A 6,393-nucleotide genomic window follows, 5' to 3' on the forward strand; every position below is an offset into this window, starting at 1 on the left:
CATTGACTTCAATTTTACTAGGGCTCCTTGGTGCCACACTCGGTCAAATGCTGCCTTGATGTCAAGGGCAGTCACTCTCACCTCACCTCTGGAATTCAGCTCTTGTGTCCATGTTTGGACCAAGGCTGTAATGAGGTCTGGAGCCGAGTGGTCCTGGCGGAATCCAAACTGAGCATCGGTGAGCAGGTTATTGGTAAGTGCCGCTTGATAGCACTGTCGACGACACCTTCCATCACTTTGCTGATGATTGAGTGTAGACTGATGGGGCGGTAATTGGCCGGATTGGATTTGTCCTGCTTTTTGTGGACAGGACATACCTGGGCAATTTTCCACATTGTCGGGTAGATGCCAGTGTTGTAACTGTACTGGAACAGCTTGGCTAGAGGCGCAGCTAGTTCTGGAGCACAAGTCTTCAGCACGACAGCTGGGATGTTGTCGGGGCCCATAGCCTTTGCTGTATCCAGTGCACTCAGCCATTTCTTGATATCACGTGGAGTGAATCAAATTGGCCGAAGACTGGCTTCCGTGATGGTGGGGATATCTGGAGGAGGCCGAGATGGATCATCCACTCGGCACTTCTGGCTGAAGATGGTTGCAAACGCTTCAGCCTTGTCTTTTGCACTCACGTGCTGGACTCCGCCATCATTGAGAATGGGGATGTTTGCAGAGCCTCCTCCTCCCGTTAGTTGTTTAATTGTCCACCACCATTCACGACTGGATGTGGCAGGACTGCAGAGCTTTGATCTGATCCGTTGGTTGTGGAATCGCTTAGCTCTGTCTATAGCATGTTGCTTCCGCTGTTTAGCATGCATGTAGTCCTGAGTTGTAGCTTCACCAGGTTGGCACCTCATTTTTCAGTACACCTGGTGCTGCTCCTGGCATGCTCTTCTGCACTCCTCATTGAACCAGGGTTGATCCCCTGGCTTGTTGGTAATGTTAGAGTGAGGAATATGCCGGGCCATGAGGTTACAGATTGTGCTGGAATACAATTCTGCTGCTGCTGATGGCCCACAGCGCCTCATGGATGCCCAGTTTTGAGCTGCTAGATCTGTTCTGAATCTATCCCATTTAGCACGGTGGTAGTGCCGCACAACACGTTGGATGGTGTCCTCAGAGCGAAGACGTAATTTCATCTCCCGAGGACTGTGAGGTGGTCACTCCTACCAATACTGTCATGGACAGATGCATTTGCGACAGGTAGATTGGTGAGGACGAGGTCAAGTAAGTTTTTCCCTCGTGTTGGTTCGCTCACCACCTGCCGCAGGCCCAGTCTGGCAGCTATGTCCTTCAGGACTCGGCCAGCTCGGTCAGTAGTGGTGCTACCGAGCCACTCTTGGTGATGGACATTGAAGTACCCCACCCAGAGTACATTTTGTGCCCTTGCTACCCTCAGTGCAAAAGACAAGGCTGAAGCGTTTGCAACCATCTTCAGCCAGAAGTGCCGAGTGGATGATCCATCTCGGCCTCCTCCCGATATCCCAACCATCGCCTGATATCAAGAAACGGCTATGGGCCCCGACAACATCCCAGCTGTAGTGCTGAAGTCTTGTGCTCCAGAACTAGCTGCGCCTCTAGCCAAGCTGTTCCAGTACAGTTACAACACTGGCATCCACCCGACAATGTGGAAAATTGCCCAGGTATGTCCTGTCCACAAAAAGCAGGACAAATCCAATCCGGCCAATTACCGCCCCATCAGTCTACTCTCAATCCTCAGCAAAGTGATGGAAGGTGTCGTCGACAGTGCTATCAAGCGGCACTTACTCACCAATAACCTGCTCACCGATGCTCAGTTTGGGTTCCACCAGGACCACTCGGCTCCAGACCTCATTACAGCCTTGGTGCAAACATGGACAAAAGAGCTGAATTCCAGAGGTAAAGTGAGAGTGACTGCCCTTGACATCAAGGCAGCATTTGACCAAGTGTGGCACCCAGGGGCCCTAGTAAAATTGAAGTCAATGGGAATCAGGGGGAAAACTCTCCAGTGGCTGGAGTCATAGCAAGCACAAAGGAAGATGGTAATGGTTGTTGGAGGCCAATCATCTCAGCCCCAGGGCATTGCTGCAGGAGTTCCTCAGGGCAGTGTCCGAGGCCCAACCATCCTCAGCTGCTTCATCAATGACCTTCCCTCCATCATAAGGTCAGAAATGGGGATGTTCGCTGATGATTGCACAGTGTTCAGTTCCACTCGCAACCCCTCAAATAACGAAGCAATCCGAGCCCGCATGCAGCAAGACCTGGACAACATCCAGGCTTGGGCTCATAAGTGGCAAGTAACATTCGCTCCAGGCAATGACCATCTCTAACAAGAGACGGTCTCACCACTTCCCCTTAACATTCAACGGCATTACCATCGCCAAATCCCCCACCATCAACATCCTGGGGGTCACCATTGACCAGAAACTTAACTGGACCAGCCATATGAATACTGTGGCTACAAGAGCAGGTCAGAGGCTGGGTATTCTGCGGCGAGTGACTCACCTCCTGACTCCCCAAAACCTTTCCACCATTTACAAGGCACAAGGGTGATGGAATACTCTCATACTCTCCACTTGCCTGGATGAGTGCAGCTCCAACAACACTCAAGAAGCTTGACACCATCCAGGACAAAGCAGCCCGCTTGACTGGAACCCCATCCACCACCCTAAACATTCACCACTGGCGCACCGTGGCTGCAGTGTGCACCATCCACAGGATGCACTGCAGCAACTCGCAAGGCTTCTTCGACAGCACCTCCCAAACCCGCGACCTCTACCACCTGGAAGGACAAGAGCATCAGGTACATGGGAACAACACCACCTGCACGTTCCCCTCCAAGTCACACACCATCCCGACTTGGAAATATATCGCCGTTCCTTCATCGTCGCTGGGTCAAAATCCTGGAACTCCCTTCCTAACAGCACTGTGGGAGAACCTTCACCACACGGACTGCAGCGGTTCAAGAAGGCGGCTCACCACCACCTTCTCAAGGGCAATTAGGGATGGGTAATAAATGCCGGCCTCGCCAGTGACGCCCACATCCCATGAACGAATTTAAAAAAATACATGGCAGATGCAGTATAACGTGGATAAATGTGAAGTTATCCACTTCGGAAGGAAAAACAGAAAGGCAGAGTATTATTTAAATGGTGATAGATTGGGAAATGTTGATGTACAAAGGGACCTGGATGTCCTTGTACACCAGTCACTGAAAGCAAACATGCAGGTGCAGCAAGCAGTTCGGAAGGCAACTGGTATGTTGGCCTTCATTGCAAGAGGATTTGAGTACAGGAGCAAGGATGTCTTACTGCAGTTATACAGGGCCTTGGTGAGACCACACCTGGATATTGTGCGTGGCCCGGAGCCTGGGGCCCACTCACTCACTGGCCCAGAGTTCTGCTCATTCTTTAGATCCGATTCCTTTGCTCCACTTATCTCTGTCGATTGTTTCACCGCTGCCAGTGACCCCAATCTCACTCCAAAAACCGTTCATAATAAATGGGCTAAACTCTGTGTCACACCCTCCTCCCTCCAGTGCTCCTACCCTCCATTATTCACTTCCTGTTTGTGTTTATAAACACCCTCACTTATCCTTCACCCCCCCCCCCCACTATTCCGAAAAGTTTCAACACAGAAACAGGCCATTTGGCCCAACCAGGGCCTGTTCCTATGAATGTGGTAAACCAAGGCCCCATCTGCCTTCTCAGGTGGATGTGAAAGATCCCACGGCTACTCGTTGAAGAAGAGCAGGGGAGTTCTTCCCAGTGTTCTGGGTTAATATTTATCCCTCAACCAACATCAATAAAACAGATTATTTGGTCATTATCACATTGCTGTTTGTGGGATCTTGCTGTGCCCAAATTGGCTGCCACATTTCCTACATTACAACAGTAATTCCATTTCCTACACGGACTGCAGCGGCTCAAGAAGGCGGCTCACCACCACCTTCTCAAGGGCAATAAATGCCGGCCTCGCCAGCGACGCCCACATCCCATGAACGAATAAAAAAACTTCATTTTACATAAAGCACTTTGGGCAGTGCTGAGGTTGTGAAAGATGCTGGAGAAATGGGAGTCTGGTGGTTTGTGTGGTTTAATAAAGTAGCTTTGATTTACTGAAACTTGTTCAATACAAGGGAGAGCTCAAGATACCATTTCTCTCTGTGATTGGTGTACAATTACATCAGCAGCACACTTCGAACAGGGATCATTCCAGGGGCAGTAATAATCCAGGACCCCAGGGTCTATGACGGCTGTCTCCACTCCCTACACCCCAGCACAGGAACCAAGTGCCCTGGGGAATCAGACTGGGGTCATCCCCGGGCGTGGGGGTCACAACGGGGGCTCTGATTCACTGCAGCACGCCCAGCGTTCGGGAGGTATCTGCTCCTGCTCACTGCCCAGTGACCCTGTGGGATCAGATCTGGGCCAGGTGATCGGGCTCTGATGTGATGTCCCCCTCCCCTCCCACTCCCACCCCCCCCCTCCCTCCCCCCCTCCCCCACCCCCCTCCCACTCCCACCCCCCCCCCTCCCCCCACATCTCCCTCCCCCCCCCTCCCACATCTCCCCCCACCACATCTCTCCCCCCCCCTCCCACTCCCCCCCCCCCTCCCACATCTCCCTCCCCCCCCACCTCCCACATCTCCCTCCCCCCCCCCTCCCACATCTCCCTCCCCCCCCCCTCCCACATCTCCCTCCCCCCCCCTCCCACATCTCCCTCCCCCCCCCCTCCCACATCTCCCTCCCCCCCCCCTCCCACATCTCCCTCCCCCCCCCCCACCCCCCTCAACCAACAACTGCAATCCAGTCAAACAGTTTCCAGGGTGGGGTTGGCAAGAATGCCCCGTACCCCCCACACTCTGTACCCTCACCCCATACCTCCACTGCCCCCTGTTTGCACTGTACCCCCCCACTGTCATTCACCCCCCATGCTCTGTACCCTGACCCCATACCCCCACTGTCCCCCGTTCACTCTGTACCCTGACCCACAACTCCCACTGCCCCCCCGTTTACTCTGTACCCTGACCCCCACTGCCCCCCGCTCGCTCTGTACCCCGACCCTGTACCATGCCCATGCCCCCGCCCGCTCTGTACTCCACCCTTCCACTGCCCCCCCCCCCCTCGCTCCCTGTTCGCTCTGTGCACCGCCTCTGCCCCCCGCTCCCCCTCGACATTGCTGTGCAGACCCAATGATAAGCTGAATGCTGCTCCACGCAGTAGTTATATGATCAGTCGCTCGATTACAATTCAATCGTTCCTCTGTGCCCTTGTGTTTAAATGTTAGTGTTTGTAGCAGGTGGATATATTCCCAGTGGGACGGTGAGATTAACTGTGGCTTTGCTCGGTCCAGATTCGAAGTCTCTGCCCCAGCTCACTGACAGTGAGATTTAAACAGCAAGACGAGGCCCCTCCCACTTAGGGTTTTGGAGTCAAGACTGCATGATCGAGAAATATCACTGCAGGGTTATCGGGAGCTCTCTCCAACTCCAACACCGTCACATTATTGGGGCACAACTCGTGGAGGAAGCTCTTCGGCACAAAGAGTGTCTGCTGCGGCCCTCGATCTGACCAATAACGCCCCAGATTAAAACCATTGATCCAGATCTGACCCTGAAAAGCAAAAGGAGATTGTAGAGACACCAGGCCCAATCACCCCGACATCCCATAAACAGTCTCCCCCACCCCCCCGAGATCCCATAAACAGTCTCCCCCATCACCCCGACATCCCATAAACAGTCTCCCCCACCCCCCCGAGATCCCATAAACAGTCTCCCCAATCACCCCGACATCCCATAAACAGTCTCCCCCACCCCCCCGACATCCCATAAACAGTCTCCCCCATCACCCCGACATCCCATAAACAGCCTCCCCAATCACCCCGACATCCCATAAACAGCCTCCCCCATCACCCCGACATCCCATAAACAGCCTCCCCCATCACCCCGACATCCCATAAACAGCCTCCCCCATCACCCCGACATCCCATAAACAGTCTCCCCATCACCCCGACATCCCATAAACAGTCTCCCCCATCACCCCGACATCCCATAAACAGCCTCCCCCATCACCCCCGACATCCCATAAACAGTCTCCCCCATCACCCCGACATCCCATAAACAGTCTCCCCCACCCCCCCGACATCCCATAAACAGTCTCCCCCATCACCCCGACATCCCATAAACAGTCTCCCCCACCCCCCCGACATCCCATAAACAGTCTCCCCCATCACCCCGACATCCCATAAACAGCCTCCCCCATCACCCCGACATCCCATAAACAGCCTCCCCCATCACCCCGACATCCCATAAACAGCCTCCCCCATCACCCCGACATCCCATAAACAGCCTCCCCCATCACCCCGACATCCATAAACAGTCTCCCCAATCACCCCGACATCCCATAAACAGTCTCCCCCA

The 6,393-nt window shown here is 53.9% G+C and overlaps 1 pseudogene; it reads right to left on the minus strand.

Annotated features, from left to right (window-relative positions):
* Positions 1 to 5,106: 5,106 nt before the first annotated feature.
* Positions 5,107 to 6,393, minus strand: part of LOC137318268 (beta-galactosidase-like) — a 30,320-nt pseudogene continuing 29,033 nt past the window's right edge.

This window comes from Heptranchias perlo, unplaced genomic scaffold (genome assembly GCF_035084215.1).
Source record: "Heptranchias perlo isolate sHepPer1 unplaced genomic scaffold, sHepPer1.hap1 HAP1_SCAFFOLD_689, whole genome shotgun sequence".
NCBI classification, from domain to species: Eukaryota; Metazoa; Chordata; class Chondrichthyes; order Hexanchiformes; family Hexanchidae; genus Heptranchias; species Heptranchias perlo.